Source organism: Amblyomma maculatum, chromosome 1 (genome assembly GCF_055883805.1).
Source record: "Amblyomma maculatum isolate TAMU_Amacu chromosome 1, ASM5588380v1, whole genome shotgun sequence".
Taxonomy (NCBI): domain Eukaryota; kingdom Metazoa; phylum Arthropoda; class Arachnida; order Ixodida; family Ixodidae; genus Amblyomma; species Amblyomma maculatum.
Window position 1 is genome coordinate 239,788,620 of NC_139344.1, and position 18,262 is coordinate 239,806,881.

General features: G+C 45.1%; 2 long non-coding RNA genes across 5 annotated transcripts in view; one reads left to right on the forward strand and one right to left on the reverse strand.

Moving 5' to 3' along the window:
• LOC146206020 (uncharacterized) overlaps positions 1-1,161 on the forward strand; it is a 103,716-nt gene extending 102,555 nt beyond the window's left edge. The window contains exon 4 of the long non-coding RNA XR_014704319.1: positions 1,044-1,161. This is a non-coding gene — a long non-coding RNA (uncharacterized LOC146206020). The remainder of the gene's footprint in view (positions 1-1,043) is intronic.
• The window catches only part of LOC146206022 (uncharacterized), a 37,544-nt gene extending 35,281 nt beyond the window's left edge, over positions 1-2,263 (reverse strand). For 3 of the 4 annotated variants that reach the window (XR_014704317.1, XR_014704315.1, XR_014704318.1), the window contains exons 1-2: positions 2,096-2,263; positions 1,797-1,876 (exon numbers count right to left, since the gene is read on the reverse strand). This is a non-coding gene — a long non-coding RNA (uncharacterized LOC146206022). The remainder of the gene's footprint in view (positions 1-1,796; positions 1,877-2,095) is intronic. The other variant, XR_014704316.1, reaches the window with a different exon arrangement.
• Positions 2,264-18,262: the final 15,999 nt, after the last annotated feature.

Sequence of the window (18,262 nt, forward strand, 5' to 3'; positions counted from 1 at the left end):
AATATTGATGGTTAGGAAGTTGAACTGGTGTCTTTTCGTGCATTAGTATTTCTATGCGCATTTATTCAGCACATTCTTGATAACATGTTTTTTGTCTGGGCGGTAATATCAAGTGCAGTTAATACTAATGCGACATCCAGACAACGTCTAACACACTAAACAGAAACGATGAAACTTTGCATCCTATCTATACCAAAACACTGAAAACACTTCTGAGTGGTACAAAAACACGGAGCCATCCGCCGGTCGCCTCATTGTGAACAAGGGAGCCGTAGCGTTCCCGAAACGTCTTTCGTTTCTTGACCTTGGTCAGTGACCATTAAATTTTCAACTAATGCGTTGTGTGGTGGTGAGCACCACCTAGCAAAAACGTTTTCAAGTGGACGTAATTGCACGTGCCTCGCAAATTAACGCTCGGACTTCACAGGGAACCAAGTAAAAAAAAAAAAATGCGCTTATGGAGGTGGCGGCCTGTATGGTTAGGGTGTACTCTTGGGCTGGCGTGATCCAGAAAGTGAGCAGTTCGCTGTAATGAGCTCAGTATTTTCTTGTTTTCCTTCTTCTTTACAACTATTGTCCTGACAAGAAGACACCGTTTGTTCGAATGAGAAATTATTTTCATTTGGGACTTAGGTCCGTGACCAGTACAGGGAAGTGTTCTTTTCGCGCTGTAAACGCGCGGGACATGACGGACACTCATTAGGGCAATCGAAATTACTGCCGGTGAGTAGAGCAAGTATCTGTAAGATGAAATGAAAAATTTATGGCTGGCATCATCTCATAGCTTTAACATGTTGCTTTTGTATAAAGCAAATCAACGAATCTGTACTCCTTGTCGAGAGAAAAAAGTGGAAATAGAACGCTTGAACGCCCTGTGTCCGGCTTGCTAGATAAAGGTTATCGGGGCGATACGATGGTCGCAGAACACCTGGGTGGAATCACTCTAGTGGTCACAGGCGCTCAGGTATTTACGGCCAAACCAATCGCGGACTACGCGAGCATGTGAGTAGGAAATAATTTCTTTCTCTTTTCGAATGTTCCAGATCCCCGTGGCATGAGCATAGCAGTCATGACGTTCTGCTGTTCAGCTCGAGATTTCAGATCTCAATCAAGCCCAATTCGTTCACTACAGCGTCCTCAAATAAACTCATTTCGAACATAAATGCATGATATGTGCTTCTTGTTTCAATACAATGCCAAGCAAAATGAGCACGCATTGAAAAGGGGCATCACCGTGCTATCCAACTCGCTGAAACGTTGGATAGTACGCCGAGTTTTCCCTTCAACAGATGTTCATTCTTCGTTGCAATTTACAAGAAACCCATGATACGCCCCTCTCTATATCATAAACCTCCATCCAACAGCCCCAGATGTAGGCACTAGAAACCTTACTATGGTAATAAGAGCACTGCGCTGTGGCCATGCGTGTACAACTCTGTAGTACAGGCCACGTAACAAGTGAGGCAACGAGTTCGAGAAAATTCTTGTCGTTCAGTGATCACGTATTTTTTCTCGAAGAAGTTTGAGTGCGTGAGCAAATATTATTGTCGGGAAGCAAGCATGTATAAATCGACGGGGTGCTATACTTTTGGCTCACAGAAAAATGAAATGACAAACATCAAGGCTTTTAAACGTTTCCACAAAATCTTGGTGCATAAAAAATAATCACACCCGTAAGTTCTAGTATTATGACTATTACGGGCAACGAATCACCCATGAACATAAGCCACGTATTATGTGATATGCAGTCATAGCTAGATACTTGTTATTGTGTGTAAGCACAAGCACATACTTACTCTGATTCGTGTTTCTCGCTGGGAAGTGTTTCATGTCCCGTTGCAAGCATTGGTGCTCTGCTCAGTGATAGCTTCTTGTTCTTGAAAGCCACGAGAAGCAATGAGTTAGCGAGGGACTGTGTAATTTACTATTAGATCGAGCAACACACTAAAATGGCGCTTTTGTTATCTAGTTTTAGGATAGCAGTCATACAAAAAGGAGTTTTGTGCCACAGCACACAAGTAGTGATCGCTCGTTTTGCACACTCATTGCAAAGTTATTGTGGTCTAGAACGAGAAAAGTTATCTTTGGGACTTACTAGATTCCTGGCCTGGCCTAGCAAAGGCACGCTGCCAACTGCGCTGACTGAATGACACTTTTCCCAAGTGCCAGCTGCTAAGCATCACTGCGCCTTGCTTGATTTTTAGACGTGCGAACCGGAAACCACTTACGCGCACTTACGGGCGGGCGCGCAGCATTTTCTGCACTTCAGAGTTAGCCTGCTCTCTTTCGCCGTGGTCTTTCGCTACCGCATTCACCGATCACTAAATGTTTCTCGCGCGCCGCGCCCGTGCTCTGCTGCCAGATACCCTGCTCAGTTCACTCTGCGATATTTTTAAACAGCTAGATAAGTCAACCCACGACCCAAGTGGCGGACTTCTTTTTTTCCCGTCTTCTCCATCACTTCCACAACCAGCACTGCTCCTTGATCTGCGCAGTGTTGCTGCACAGCGTTCCTGTAGCGTTGCCACGACAGCTTCACCGCTGCAACGACGAGCGTAGTGGTGAAGTACGAACATGCCAAGGTCTCGTTTGTCACGCGGGAAGGATCGACGGTTTACGACAACCCTGGTGGATATCGTAGTTACTTTGTGCAATTATTCATTTCATTCTTTACAGGAATCGAGTGCTCGCTTCCAATGGGCTGCGAAGTGGCAGTCTCGTAGTTAAAACTGTCTTCGACACAAAGTTTGATCAAAAATGACAGCCGAAAATGTGACGAAGTGCCTAAAACAAAAATAGCATCAGTCGTTTCCATCTTGGCACAAATAAAAATAAATGCTTAGAACATCACAAGCCGTTAGACACCTTCACTCCAGGCAAGTGGAGCCTCATGAGCCATTTGAGGTCTCACTCACTGAACCCACTTTCGTCTATGAATCAGTTCAGCTGTCGCTTATCCCACTTAAAGGCTAAGTAAACTGGCTCTCTCTGCATACTTTGCAGAACATCTTCCGCTGTGTACGGCGGCCAGTTCAATTTAGGTCCGCTTTCAAATTTCACCGTAGTCAAAAACCAATAAATCAAAGGTGCAGTAATATTTTGAAAGATTCGAATGCTTAGTGGTGTTCGGCAATAATGGCGCTCGTGTTATTCTGAAAACGCGTGTTTTCCTGCGAGAAAAGAAAGTGATTGTGACTAGCAAAGAACACTATGAGTTCTTTTGCAAGCGTACTAGATCAGCCTGTGTACCGATTTCTCGTTTCGTCGCTTTATCAGTGTCCCAATGCTGTGACATAGCGCGACGACTATAGTTTATTTCTCTTTCATTTCTCTTGCTTTCCAACGGGCGCGGCACCTAACCTTGGTCACCCGAACTGGCCCGTAGCTTTCGTAAGCAGTCACTTGGTAAATCGAAAGGACCTGCTGCACAGGAGAAAACTCAAAGTACTCAAGTCGCAACATATTTTTCATTACAGAGAAGCGGTTGCTGTGCCCTATACTGCAGGTCACATTTAAGTGATCGCATGTAGCGTAATTCAAGGTGAGCCCACAAGAGGGACGGAATTGCTGCTTTATTTAGTTTACTCCAAGTTTTTACAATACGACGGAACATTGCCATGGCGCCGGGCCAAAAGGGGGGACAAAGATCCCTCGACTAGGCCCCTGGCACCACGCAGGTGCACAACACGAGCAGTACAAACGGTACAGCATTCATTTGCAAGTACAAAATATATGCGTACACTTCTACTTTAGGCGAGAAAAAACAAAGGGCAAAATGCATTTATAACAAACAACAGTTTGACGACGGGGTACGACTCTTCCGCTCTGAGTTTGCAACGTCCACATTGTATTTCAGTGGCCCTCTGCCACATGACACGCTGTTCGTAAATTAGAACAATGAGGAAGTTCCATCTGTTAATTCACAGGTAACGAATGTATAGTCTTTGTCAAAAGTGTAGAGACCAGGGGGTCTGCTTCTGCGTCGGGCAGTGGCGCTGACAGAGCATTAGTGGAGGTCCTTCCCATTGGAGAGGGTAGGACGAAAAATATTCTCACCATCAAGAGATTTTTAACACTGGAAATGCATTACAAGGTGCACGAAGTGGCTCACAAACAGACCCTCTTGGCTGTACGCTTCTGACTAAGGCTGTATACATATAGTATGTGCGTTGCTGTGGCTGCAGAAGTATCTGCTTTGAGTGTGGGTTTTACTGCTACTTCGACAATTAGAAATACAAAAAAATTCTATCCTGTGCAGTTGTCGAGAGTAAACGTAAGCGAGAAACGCACTGAAGGAGGGAACAAGCGCATTCTAACCCATGGTGGCGGCCGCACGCGAGCAAGATATTTAGGAGCCAAACATGTTCCCCTCTTAACCAGCTACGTTTCTTCGAACAGGGCAGCGCATGGCTTCTCTGGCTACTTTCGCGGCTTGAGGAACCGCAGCCACCAGCATCTTCTCATCCCGCTGAGCAGCGCTATCGACATTCCTTGCCGCTTTTGGTGCTTTACGGATCAGCGCGTAAGCCGCCTCTATTTAACATGCTGGACAGTTCACTCGGCGCTCCTCGCTGCGTTCACTGCTTTTTGCTGCAGAGCACTGGCCCTCTATTCTTCGCCTTAGCGACGCGTTCGTCCCCCCCCACCCTTCCCCCCCGCTGCCATTTCAATACCATGTGCTGCTGCATAACGCTGCCGTTGGCGGCACATGCCGGTCATGCTTTCTTCTGAATCACACGGCCCCGTTCCAGAGAGGCAACGAACGCTATGGGTATCGAGCATATAAAAGCGCAGAAGAAACGCGTTCATTAACAAAAATATATCTAAAAGGGCCACATGACCCAGTGCCCTGAGAGTAGCTGCGTTTCCGACCGTTATCCCCCCAAAAGTCAAAGCAAAAGTCAACGAAAAAGCACAGAAACTAATTAATTACAAAATGACGTCAGCCACGGTTCGTCGCGATGGCTAAACTCATTTTACACTGTTCTGCTTTAAAGTGCGGTATAAAAGTTGATGAAAACGACGGTTTAGCCTGTAGCAAGTGCTATATTACAATTAAAACTCGTTTCGCTAAACAACGAGTCTCGAGAAAATTCATTGTTGCTGTTGTTCCATGCAATTAAAGACAGCAAAGAAGCGCAATGAAAAAAAAAAAAAAGTCGGTAACTGAGCGGTATATATATATATATATATATATATATATATATATATATATATATATATATATATATATATATATATATATATAATAATATATATATATATATATATATATATATATATATATATATATATATATATATATATATATTTGTCGGATGGCACTAAGCAGAAAATTTCGAAGACTACTTCATTTTTACCAGCGGGCCTTCACTTTACGAGCACCGTACTTTCCTTATGACGTTTGACTGAATTTTCCGAGAAATTAGACCAAGTGCATTTTAGGCGTAATAATCATAATGTAAAGACAAATTTCCTGTTAAGGACCTTGCTTATGAAGGAACCCCAGAGAATAATAATAATAATAATAATAATAATAATAATAATAATAATAATAATAATAATAATAATAATAATAATAATAATAATAATAATAATAATAATAATAATAATAATAATAATAATAATAATAACAATTGGTTCTCAGGAAGGGAAAGGCGCGGTATCTGTCACACTTGCTCTGTGAACACCTAACCCGCGCCATAAGGGAAGGGAGGAAGGTAGGAGTGAAAGTGGAAAGAGAGAAAGGGGAGCCGTAGTGGAGGGCTACGGGGTAATTTCGACTACCTGGGGATCTTTAACGTGCGCTGACGTCGCACAGCACACTGACGCCACTTCGTTTCGTCCGTGTGCTGTGCGATGTCAGCGCACGTTAAAGATCCCATTCCATGCATACCGACCTCCGCTAAAGAGTGTGGCTCTATATCTGCCATTCACCGCAGCCACTGTTATGGCAGCTGTAACGTTCGGTTTTCCTTAAATGTCTGTACTAAGTGACATGGGACGGTTCCTCTTTTTTTTTTTTTCTTTTGTCTTCCACCAAAGAATCTGTTTGCCTTTATTAGTCTTTTACATACTACTGGTGCAGGCGCGGAGACCACAATGCGATTGGCCTGAACTCGAAGTTCTGCTTGGTTTTGACGCAATACAGCTCCACGTACAGTTGTTACTGTGATATACAGGTTGCCTCCTATGACGAACCAATTTACTGAGACAGCGTTTTACTTCATACCTTTCTTAGATAAAAAGTTATTTGCTTTTCACAACAGAATAAACGCACGTCCTCCCCTATGGCTGACAGGCTGTCGCCACTCTGCATCGGTGGCACACTAAAATTCCAGTAGTTCTCAAAAAGTGGCGCTGTTCTGTTTCCACGGTGGCGGTTGGTATTTTTGTTTACAGTATAAATTAAAAAAAAAATGTGTTTGCGGGCTTCGCAGGGGCTTTGCTGCAAGGCTCACTCAGTCAGCCCGTGTTTCTAACAGGATTGAAATCATGATAACTATAAAAAAGGTCTCTATTTTTCGCTGTGACGCACTAGTAGATACCAGCGGAGCAGATTCGGTAAATGTTTCCTTATGATTGACAGCAAAAACCTGAGCGGAGCTGGGCGCAACCGTGGTCAGGGCGTCTCATCAAAATAAAGTTCAGCCCAATTGAATACAGCCTGCGAAAAAGCACGCGTGCGTGAGAAGACAGGCGCTGTGCACGGGTTCGTCGCTGTGCACGGGTTGGTACATCCAAGGAGTAGCGTTAGGGGGAAAACGCACGAATGAAACGGCGCTCGGATGGGCGGGTTTAACGGGAGAGAGTGAGATTGGTTCTCGCTGAAGATGACGGACGCTTCGCCTTTGACGCCGCCTTCCAGTGGACACGGCTGCTGCCCAAAAAGTCAAGGGCTTCGTGGTAGAGATCTCGAGCGGACGATGTCGTTATACAAATGCCGCCATTATTCGATGCAAAATGCAACGACCCGGGGGGTGCTGGCCTTTGCCGACAATCGCGCCGGACATGCGTTGGCCTTCGAGCTGCTGCCCTTCACCAGTGCGCGTGATCGCGTGTGGTGCAGAGATTATTGCTTGACATTTTTACTGTGCGAACCGTGATTATTCACTTTGTTCCAGGCTGCGGTATTTGCCAGTGCCGTCTGGTTGTGCCCTTTGCAATGCGGGCAGTGGCTCCCTGAAGGAGACTAATGTGCGTATTCCAGAAGGGACAGGCGCGCTTAATTTAAGGAATATAGAGAATATAGTGTTGCGGAGAGTGTGAAAGTTTTCACCAAACGTCCATCCTGCCTATTCCATCCAAATCTAGCCGTGAGCCCGCCAGTACCTTGCGCGCACCGAACAGAGCTTATGCCGCAATGAGGGAGATATGGCTGCGATAACGCGTAGTAACCGCTCACCGCATGATCCTTTAAGCATTTTAAACTCAGTTGTATGTTCGACTGTAGAATAGATGGGTATTGTTTTGCATTAAACCTACATCGAAGGAACGCAGTGGATAAAGAAAGTGCAACGCAGGCTTTCTGATGCACCGCAACGTTAAAAACTTTCCGGCTGATCGCAGTTGCAGTATGCGCGATGATGGAAGTGAGAGTTGTCAGTAATAACTAGTATTCTTAACGTCTCAAGAGCGCTGCACGTTGCTTGTGGGGAAAATCTACGCGCCACGTCAGTCACGATGAATCCTAAGCGCAGAAACGAATGATTAACCGACAATTAGGTATTTATGTGCCTCATGCGCCCCGTGTGATCTAACAAGCATTGAGTTCACCACCCTGTGGCTGGCGCAGTTCAGTGACCTGCGACGAAATTCATGAAGAGCGAATTGCCATGCACGTTTTGCATTCAGAACGAACACGTCATTGTTGAACTTGACTTCTAAGCATTCTTTTGAGAAAGAGAGAGAGAGATAATCGTATGCTTGAAAAGAAAATAACTTTTCAGGTGCCACTGGAATGCACGTTGATATTTAAAGAGGAAAGAGAAGGGCCCTTAATACACCAAAAATCCGATCACAACATCCTTCCTGCTAATACTTGTTCAAAATGTGTGTGATTACAGCGGTTGATTATTTAACCTAATCATTCCAAAACTATTTCTTTATTTGCAAACTAAAACCATTCTATACTTTCCGGAAGCCAAAGCTAACGTCGTCTAGTATGCAACCGCAGTTGATTGAATTTTTCGCTCCAAATCAATCAGTGATTGACTAGTGATTAGTCTGTCCTTTGAATGGCGGTCGCTATTTTGCATACACGAGCGCCCGAAAGCAGGAAAGTTACCAACTCTCTTTATCTGAGAGAAGCTTTGTGATTACAACTTCTTGAAGCTCTAGCTTCTCCCACGCTACGCGGTTTTAGCCCCATGTCTCTCCGTTACTTCGTGTAGCACTGCGCGCAACTGAACGTTGTTTGAAGGACGTGCTTTGAAAACAAAGTACGTTGCTTTGTGTTTCAGCGTCTACAACTGTTCATTACAAGTAGGACTCAACTGAAGTTCCGAAGAACGTGCCATCTGCCGTTAGAGGCAATGACAGTTCTGTTATGGTCGATATTAACCCTCTCAGAGCTGTTCTTGATGGTCGGGCACTCCTATCGATAGTTCAGCCTGCGCATGTGGTCATCTTCTATAGAGCCAGCTTCTGCTCATACTGAGCTTTCGTCGCTCCAGTGCGGTTCACTTTTCCTGGCATGCAGTGTGAAGACACCGCACCGATGCAAGTGGCCGAAGTTTTCTGAAATTAAGAATAGAAAAGGGAAACATGCGCGGTTCTCTGATGCAGCGCCGATGATACGACGTGGGACGAGAAAGCAGCGCTGATTGTCACGATGTGGCGCCGCTGCACGGGTTATAGCAGCCATTTCGATGGGGAAGTAGGCACGACTAGAATTATAAAGTGCCTACTTTTTTTCCGCTATGTAACGAGAGAACAAAAGTGAATAAAATAATGCACTTCAAACAGCTCAAACGTTTATCTAGCCGAAATAACAATGTATAAAAATCAAGACCATGCAACATTTAAAGATGAACATGCTGCTCAATTCGTTATACTTAAACTGCTAAGGCTAGAGTCGGCTGCCGGAAGTGCTAACTTGCTGAGCAAACAGAGGTCTCTTCTACTGAAAGTTCAAGTAGTAACGTGCCTGATGGAGCGATGTTACCACAAAACGGCCAACAAAACGGGGGAGGGGGCTCGTGCGGTACATAAATGGCTCTGACGTTCTACTCCTGATCCAATGGTCGCGGGATCGAATCCCGGCGGCGGCGGCTGTCGCATTCTGATGGAAGCCCATGTGATGTGCGATGCATGCCAATACATGCCTCCCCTTCAACTAAAGCTCTATTGTGCTTCGCAGCAGCCACAGTTGTTTTATACTCTCGTTTCTCTTGGCTGTGGTGTCTTTCTGCGCTGTTTCACTATAGAGTTTTATATATACGGGAATAGGTAGCACCCACAAAAAAGCGGCTGGATAAAGCTTAGCAAAAAACGCCTATCTTGGACGAAAAATATGAGTTTTAAAATTTCCCAGACCGCTTTAGTAGTTTCCCTTTGTTGATGGATATTCGATATGTCCTGGGCATTTGCTTTTTCGTTGTTGTTCGTCGTTGTAAGCGGTGACCGATTTCGATTCAGAATATCCTTGGTAATGATCGATCCAGTAAGAAGGTGTACCTCCTGGAACCAACGCCTTCTTTAATGACGAGTGATCACCCTTTTCTAGCGTCGGCTCCAATCCCCTTCGAACCACTCACAAGATCGACTGATACTTTTGATAATTTTCGACAAAGATCGCGACTGAGTTCGTGCACTCGACATTAAAGAATTCGTCAGTCCCGGGAGGTACAGGAGGTACACAAGGAGTAAACGTTCACGTTAAGGCGTCACGACAGTTTAATACTGCGTAGATATGCAAAATCGTATTGAATTGTTTTACTGTTATTTTGCTATCAATCGGTTTCAACCGTATGTTCTTGCGTGCCTTTGCGTATTTATGCGCTTGCTAAAAGCTGTGGTGCAATCATTTGCTGGCAGTAGGGATACAGTATTGCAACGTTGCATGAAAGGAGCAATTCAGCAGGTTGGAGGTACGTACTATTGGAAGACTAATGTTTTTGATGCAAGAAAAACGTCTGAAAACCCAATTTTTTCTCAGAGCGCGGCAATGCGGCCACAGGCGCACGAAGGAGGCACACAGAGGAGGCACCAAACATGAACTCGAGTTGTGCACTTCGCTTCTAATGCACGCATTCCACGCGTTGTTTTGAGGCGGTAGCGTTAACGACCCCGTTCTTCAAAAAATCAAATGTCGATGCTGTGAGCGAAAAGTCACGGGCATACATGCCTCTTACAGGTGGCAGTTGGCAGGCGACGTGACCGTGCACGGAGTGGTCGTCGGGTTTTGTGACGTCACAACTTGGTAGGCGCTGCCAACTCAGGCTTCGCTAGAGGCAGTATAGGGGCCTTGTCCCTAGGCCACGCAGGCAAGTTCATATGTTGGGTGGTCTTTCATAGGACATGGTCGCTTACTACTGTATGCTAATGAGTATGTGCGGGATAATAGAGGCACTAATTAAAATGTTGCCGATTCAGCGAGTAGCAACGTGCACTGTGTAGTAGCGAGTAGCAACTTGAACGAAGACACGGAAAGCGAGCCGTCGCGTCGTATCCTTAAAGAAGAAACTTAAGTATACCCCCGTTATTTATTTATTTTTTTACTTTGTTTGCGGTATGCACCTATTGCAGTATTAATGCATCTCACTTTCTGTTTTCAACGTAGATATGCAACTGCATAATATTTGCACCTGATAATACGATGTTTCAGAACCTGTTGTTTTGAGCCAGCTTTTCTCACTCCACCGCGTTTCAAGCGACACGAACCGCGTCCAAGCACGTCGAAATGTATACATGAAGGTGCGGTACAAGTGCGGGACTTCTCAGAGAAATCTTCATTTCACGAAAATTTGTTGTTTCTGTATCGCGTTACGATAAGACATGGGCCAGCCTAAGCTGCATCACTATATGTATACATATATGTATACATTTGCACACTGGTCAACGCTACTTTCATCAGCTCTCAGTTAGTTTCACTGTGCTAGTACTGCCTCCATTTAAAAGCTTGGTGCATTTAGCTGAGACACCCTTTATATTAACGCTAAGCAGTAACTTGTCTAATTCTTATCATGGTTCTCGGGTAGCAAATCACAAAAACACAGTGAATACAAACTTTTTTTTTTCTCAGCAAGTCGTGGAATAAAACGAACCAGCATCAGAGCAATATCTGTGTCAATAGGACTACCATTCGATTCAGTTCAATTCTCTTAATTATAAATTCATTCAATGTGTACGACTGAATAACGAAACCCTTCGCAAGTGTTTCCCTCCTGTTCTCTGCGAAAATGTTTTTCCTTTCCTGTATTAACGCAACAATGCCAACTGAAACAATCTGTATTCAGCGCCAGAGCAGTCGAACTCCCGACGCTGAACGTTACTGACAAAATCACTCGTCACAATCAGCTCGGCGCGGAAAAGATACCAGTGCTACCTTTATTGAGCTGGATTTGATGTTATTTCTGCTTCAAACCTGTGTTATTCACAAACGAATGGCTTTCATTCACGCTTTGAACGTTGTTATCTTCAGAAGCAGTTAAGGGAGAGCAAGGAATCAAAGTGACAATCTTTAAATCAGAATTATTCCCTGGCCAGAAATATGGCCTTAAATTCTGGACCATTGCCTTTTTTATTTTTTTTTTCAATCAAAAAGTACTTCATTATGAGCTATTTTTTTCCCACATCGTAATATTTCACCATAACAACAAATACCCCGGCAGCTCGTCCCTCGTAATTCTTGTAGTTTTCTGCTAATTAGTAACGAAAATGAACGCTGATGTTATTGTTGACTTTCTTTTTTTTTTTTTTTTTTTTTTTTTTTGCAGTCTTAACTACTTGGTGCGAGAGCAAGACACATTTTTGAAGCAGCAACATTTTGTCATTCCACGGAAAATTAGAATTTTGGCATAAATATGTTCACAAGTGTCTCCCGGTCCTCCGCAGTTGCCCCACAGTTATTTAAAAACGCATCCCATGGGTTCTCTACGGCCGTTTTATCTACTTGCCGCGAACGCAGAAAAAACTTTATAAGGGAAGTTTCGCTACGCACCGGAAGGCTAGATCATTCCCCTCAACATGTGCAAAACAGTATCTTACAGTATCCGCTGCTGCGCCACAGTTAAAAGTCATGTCAAAGAAAGCTGGACATGAGTGTACATGGAGTTTCCGTGAATACTTGACATTTACTCGGCTTTCTCTTCAAGTAAAAACCCATGTTTGGTAAGATCTGCTTATTTAACATCATTTAAGGCAATCCGTCGATCTGGTTTCATTTTGTATCGGCCTTTTTCGGGCTCTGCGCCTGCGTCAAAGACATTTCTTTTTCTTTTTTGTGCGAAGGATACTGAGATGTGCGGTGGTATTGATGAAGGCGTCTGTGCACTAAATCACAAAAATAGTGCAACTCGTACTGTTTTAGGGTGAGAAAAATACAAACTAGAAAAACGTCACGGTTGCTGCGGTAAATAAATTTCTGGTAGATATATTACATTCTAGACCACCAGTGATTTAAAAGCTGTTCAGCAAAGCCGGTCGGGAGACCAATTGAGATAATCAGTCTGTTTCATTGAGGTCCTCTCGTGCACGTTCACGAAGCTAGCCGGAAACGGCGACGAAGTTTTGTAAACTGAAGTTCGCGCAGGCAGAAACCAAAACGAAACGCAAACAACGGCAGTATCCTGAATTTTACCCTCGAAAAATGGCAGATACAAGACGAGCTGTGTTATGCATAGAACATGTGAGCGTCCTGTACCTTTCCCTCTCGTAATGAGAATTTGCGAAACCAGGCACGCAACCAGGACATCTTTTCTTTTTCTTTTTTTTTTTTTTCGGATGGGGCCCCAAGATAATTTCTTGTATCAAGCTTGGGAGGTGGGGGGGGGGGGGTAATGGGGAGAAATGGGGAAATGCATAACAACAGCGTTGCCAGGAGAATGAGTGTGTTAGAACTTATGCCGCGGTCGATTTGTGCGTGCTTGGGCGGAACGAAAGAATTCGGCAGAATAGGTATGTGGTAAGGCCACATGTATTATGGTCGCACTGTATCATTATGAATTGCCATTAGTTGCCGATGACGATAAGCGTGTTTTGTCAGCATACGCCAGCCAGTCTTGGGCATATGGCTCATTCGGTACACTCGCAGAAACTGCAGGTGCTCGAAACAGGCAGAAGAAGTCAGTAAGGGTAGAAGTAAAGGCAGGTAGGTTAACATGAACAGAGTTTTGGTTGAATAGCTTGTACTGGAGAAAGGAAAGAGGGGAAAGAAAGGGAAGAAGTTACGATATTTTGATTTGATATGAATGGCGCCGAAGCAGCGTGGTCACACCTAAAATGTGCAATCAGCTAAAAAAAAAAAAGTACTGAAATAAGGAGTAAGGGGAAAACACATGGATATAGTAGTGTCTTTGTCAGATTGATAATGGATAAGCTTTGCTTTTGATTTTCTTAATATGACTTGCACCCTCTTTCCCTTGCCGCGTTCTCCTCTCCTCCCCTCTCCCTAGCATCGCCACTCCCTCTCATAGTGGCTGTCAGGTCAAGGGTCACATTCCTTGGTCAAGAGTAATCAATAGGAAGTCTGCCATCTGTGCTGCACTGATCTCGCATCGTTGAAAACTCCACAAGGTGGCGCTATTGCAACTGTCGCTCTCATATACAACAATGCATATCCCCAGGGATGTCATAGCAAATCAAAAATACACTCGGAGCTTGTGAATAATGAAAAGTGTGCCTGACAGGATCACTGGTCAAACCGGACACGCAAAACTAACGGTGAAGGCTCAAGAACATGTACAAAAATATGGCAAATATGTGTCGGCTGGCAGTTTTTCCCGACAAAATTTTCAAATCTAATTATTACCCTAGTTTCCGACTGTCCTCTTAGCAAATTAACCATTTCCACTCACTTGTTATCGTTCGACTGATGCAGCAGACTGAAGGCGATAAGGGAGGAGCGTCCATCCGATTATTTCTTGCTACCTAACAGTGAGCTCCGCGACGTGTTCGTACCCCAATATATGGCATTGGTAAGATAGATGTGGAGAGGCGCAATGCGAAACGGTTTTCGTCCGTGAAGAAAAAAGGAAAATATTCGGCTAGTCAACAGCCCACGGTACAACGCAGTTGGGAAGCCAGCTGTAGCAGCTGCGAAATCGGACAAGCGTGTCCGAGCGCCCCTTTTGACGTTCGGACATCGTCCTCGTATGTCCTGGCGTTCAGATGAGTCTGCGCCGTCCCTGAGCAGCCAGATAATTTTATCGATGCAACGAACCCTCGCGGTGCTGAACCAAATGTGTCCTGGAAGATGTTCAAGCCTGTGGAGCCTGTACGTGAACGCTGCGAAAACTATCTTTTAGTTCACTCTTTTAGGCACCGGACAATTACCTTTTCTGGAAACGTATGCAACCATGAGGATACAATCTATCTTTAGCCTTTCATATCTTTAAACAAACAAACAAACAAACAAACAAAACATGAAGTATTCATTCGAGGTAAAATCTGTCTGTGAGTTAAAAAGAGTGAGAAAGTTTAGTACCGGTATCACTTTTTTTTTTTTCTGTTGTGTGCTTGCATATATTTTTCCAACGACATTTTTCATGAACTTGTGTGTGTTCGCTACTCGCGTTGAGTGCGTGAGAAAACGGAGCCACTTTATGTATGCAACACATACCAAGGTGCTGCATCTTCCGCAGCTCAAGCGTCGCTTCGGGAGAGGGAGGGGGGCGGCGTTGAAACCTACGTACCAACACCAGTGCCAATAGCAGTATTGCTTCGAAATGTGTTTCAAAGAGGCTAAGCGGGAAAATGTTTTGGGCGATTTCGAACAATTTCGTCGTATTATGTTCTGAAGTGCCGTTAGGTACCAATGATGAAGGGTTTTAGATGGTTTGGTTTGTTGGGTTTAACGTCCCAAAGCGACTCAGGCTATGAGGGACGCCGAAGGGTTTTAGAGATCTGTGGCATGCTACGAGGGTAACACAGGTGGGGACAACGCAACGTTTTGTTGTCAAACGGCATACACCGTGTATGTCACAAGCGAGAGGTAAATTTTGTTGACAGTTCTTCATCCGCGGGGAACTATTGTTCACCGTAGGAAAGAAAGTTGCAATGACAGTTTACGCTGTAAAATGTTCGGGTACATGCTGCCACGCTCGGACACTACGCCGCAACGTAACGAGGACGCTGTTCGCAAGTTTGAATGGCTGACTTGCACTTAATAATGCCGCTTACTCATGAATGGTTTCACTCGTGGTAGAATATTCATCGTCATAGCCACTCTCACTGCCACTGAACCCGGCGAGAAATTCGCCATCGCGGTACACACTTCGTTTTCTCCCCGGGATGGTCTTACGACACGCAAATGGGCTCCTATACCCCGATGTCGGGATTGCGAATAACCGATTTATGGCTTTTTTTTTTTTTGCCTATGTGATCTACGCCTGGCAAGTCCGTTTCTTCGTCCTCTGGTTCACCTGCACCTGCCACAGGAGGGCAACAGCGACACGCACTAGTAAAATAGTAGCCGCCTAAAATGCTTTCCTCTAGCCTTCGCTGTCCTATCGTGCATTTTCTGGCGAATGCCTTCACGATGTCTCAATCTCAATGTTTTCCATGTATTTGACGCCGTGTGAGACTTCTCTGGAGGCTTAAAAAATGATTCCGTCTAAAAGTCGTCACAGTTTTTGTGCTACTCACACGTTTCTGATTGAGGTAGAACGAGAGGAAGAAGATGGTTAACACGGTATGAAGGAGCACTGAACTAGGGTGGGGGGGGGGGGGGGGGGGGGATTTGTCTTTGTCTTGCCCAGACGACCACTTGTCGAAACGTTGGCTCCACCTGCGAACTGAGGGTCCCCTCCCCCCCTTTCTGCTCTTGTTCAGTGCTCCTTCATATCGCATGTTTATGAGTGGCACCAGGAACAGAAATCCTGAGCACTTCAGCATGCAGCTGAAGTGACCGAAGACCGCACATTCGGGTTACCGCATTTCATTCACCGAGGACTGGGCGTCAGATGTGCTCCGCAGGCTAGCCACTTCGCAGTACCGATATTGTTCTCCTGAATAACGATTACAAAAGAGCACTGATATACACTACGAACGATCTAGTAGCGTTTCCTATAGCTTTGCTGTTTCGTTGCTTTTTTTTTTTTTGTTTTTAATTCCCTCTAACTTTTCACTTTGAGTTGCATCTTGTATGCGCACGCGATGTTTTCCCCTTCTTATTTTTTAATGAAACCAGGACATGCGAGCGCGCCAGCACCGGCGCTCTCGAAATCGACGTTGCGAAGGTTCGAATTCACAGCTGAATGGAGTGGATTTCTTTTTTGATCAACCCCTTCAGCCCTTGAGCAACATGCTCGGACATGGGTTTAAGGAGATTTTCGTAAAACCGTGTTTCGGGCTCCATTGTGCAGCTTCCGAGGATTCCGTGCCTGACATGGCTAGAATGCAATTCTTCTTTGATTGCCCTCACTTCGCTTCATTGGTTCTCTCACAAAACAAGCGCTTTATTGCGGGTGATTTTGAGGCGAAGAGCACTTTATTTCAATTCACTGAAGCCGTGCTGTGTTCTGGAAACTAAATGCTGCCGCATATAGTATCGCATATAGGAGTCGAAGACGCGAAGCCATTTTGTTTTTTTCGCAAGGACCACTGTGAATATTCGCCGGTCTCTCCCTGCGCTGTGGTTTCTACTGCGAATTTTTAGCACACGAGCGCCGGTTGGTCAAGAGCCGCTCTGACGCTGTAGTAGCTATGCGAATCCGACACCGGCGTTAGCCTCCGCGACCCTTGAAGTGAGGTATAGTGTAATTTAATTGATTAAATAAATGTCTCGCCATGTTCAGAAAACGTGCACTGTTCTCGTTTGATGGGCGAGGTTAAAGGGAATGCTCTCTATAAATGACATTTCGCAAAAGACCTAATAACCCGGTCGGATCTGAGCCATAAACGATGTCTCCGCACAAAAGGACGCCTTCTAACGTTCCATCGCGTTCATAGCTCATTATGGTTTGTGATTTTAATTAGACTAATTTAACGCGCCTCTTATTCTTTGAAGCGTGTCCTTGTGGGAGGATTCTTCGCGCTTCTATCGACAGATCAGTACACAGCAGCCTCGAATAGGCAGACACTTTTAAGTCAGTTTCTTCGGTGCGCGAGCGATCGTGCAGAGCTCGACTATTGGAGTGACAGGCGAGAGCCAGGCTAGCCTATTCGTCGCGCGACAATCGCGACACACCCGTCGATGCCGCCTGCTGCAGTCTTGACGTCCTCCAATGCCGCCCTTCGGCCTCCTGCTATGGACAAACCGAGTGGCTCCGGTCACCATGCTCCAGAATGTGACAGGCAGTCGACAGGCGCGACAAAGCGTCCAGAGGCGTCGCAATATAATTTTTCAACGTTGACAGCCATTGTCTGGCTCCGATCGGAAGGCTCGGTCAGGTGTCTTGTCCATTGGCTCGTGACGGATGCTGCGGCCACTTTGTCACCGAGGCATTTGATTTGTCATCGCAATGGCTTCGGCGGTGCGTTGACTAAGCCTAGTGCGCAGGGGGTGCTCGGCATAAGACCCAGTGCAAATTCAAACTGGGAGTCCGAGACGAATCGCCCTGGCTGAGTTTAGAAAATTCAGTTCTGGATGCGAGATTCCTTCCTTGCAGTGAGATGAACGATTTATTCGTACAGATAATTATGCAAGAACCAACTATCCCTCCTTTCGTTTCAAGTTCGCATCCCTGTCACCAGTGCTGGCCAGAAGAGGACGCTTGTTCTCAGAACGTCTCATTGCACGCAGTATCAACATAAGAACAGCCACATCTACTTCTGGTTGGCTTTAAAACATAATGGTGAGACGTATATTCCGAGCGCGGTGGCCTACTCAGCAGTCGATATATCATTACTGGTGTACATTAACTTACGTCAGACAGCGAATACTGGCGCTGTTCATTACGTGATAGGACATTGGGTTTCTCATAACGCAACTAAGTTTTGTTCTTTCATCTCGCACTTAGTCTGCTTAATTAGGCGATATTAATTAGTCAGCCGGCTAGCTTGCTAACTTCATCATTCCACCTGTGTCGGCCGCTCTTAACTACATTTCTCTTTCCCTGGCACCTACACCATTATATCAGCAGGCTATCACTTACTTTGT